The 1,110-nt window shown below is 34.9% G+C and overlaps 1 protein-coding gene across 1 annotated transcript in view; it reads right to left on the minus strand.

Moving 5' to 3' along the window:
• The window catches only part of LOC110428782 (Zn-dependent exopeptidases superfamily protein), a 14,584-nt gene that overhangs the window by 11,620 nt on the left and 1,854 nt on the right, over positions 1-1,110 (minus strand). The window lies entirely within an intron of this gene.

Consider the following 1,110-nt stretch of genomic DNA (forward strand, 5'->3'; position numbering starts at 1 on the left):
CATCAGAAAACCATCTGTATGCAGCATTCATTCCAAAATTGCAATCTTCATAAACTTATTGAAAGCTTAAAGTCAGCAACGTAGCGATAAATAGCAATACGGAGCTAGTAGCTCTTTAATAGAAGCCTTCTCTGAATGTTTCAACTTAGAAACATGTGAACAGTGAATATCAGCCAACGATCAAGCTCATATGACAAATACCTTTGGCGGCAGAACAGGTACTATGGCACTGTTGTTGCAACTACAAACATTCTCTATACTTATTATAGTGTAGTGATTAGAGTAGAGAAACAGGCTTTTACATCTATGCTTAAATGAATTGTTCACGTGAGCTTTGAATATGATCGTTAACATAGAGAGATTACCTCAAAACCCATCCAGCATTGCTGCAATAGGCTTCCTCTTTCTCATAAGCTATGACATGACCCAAAATGTACACAAATTACCACAAAATGTATCCAATGTTGCTACAATAGTCTTCCTTTTCCATATACTGATGTACAACATAGAAACAGTACGCTCTTATCTTTTTGCTCCCAATTAACCCCAAGAATACTGATCTTTAATAGCCTTCTAACTTTAAGAAAACTTAATTCCAAATTCACCAAAACACAGCCCAATCCTCAATCAAATTAAACCTACTTTCATCCATATCCTTTAGATCATTCTTCTCAAATTTAAAACCAAAAACAAACAAAAATAATAATAAGAAAAGGAGCATATCTTTATTCCTGATGTAGCACACTGGCAGCAGCCTCCAAAGGTGATTAAGTGGCACTAAGGCTGATTGTGATGCCCAAGCCTTGATTTGGCACATGGCCATGAAATGTTGAGCTAGGAACTTAAGCAGGCTTTATTCGTTCATTTTAAGTCTTAGGTTTATGTTTCTCTAAGTTGAAGTCATTGGTTCATATTTCATTTTCTGTCTTCTTGAGTTTTAAGTTCACGGGGCATTTTCTTAGTTTTTGGTATGCTAGAAATTTCTTATTTTGGGTCTAGAATCTTAGTTTGGGTAAGTTTATTAATTTTCTATTTGGAGTCTAAGTATTTGTTAAAAGTCATAATAGGAATCAGAGTTCTATTTCTTCTAGGATTAGGAATGCTAGGAAT

This window comes from Theobroma umbraticum, unplaced genomic scaffold, assembly GCF_002168275.2.
Source record: "Theobroma umbraticum cultivar Fairchild unplaced genomic scaffold, ASM216827v3 scaffold_477.0, whole genome shotgun sequence".
Classification (NCBI taxonomy): Eukaryota; Viridiplantae; Streptophyta; class Magnoliopsida; order Malvales; family Malvaceae; genus Theobroma; species Theobroma umbraticum.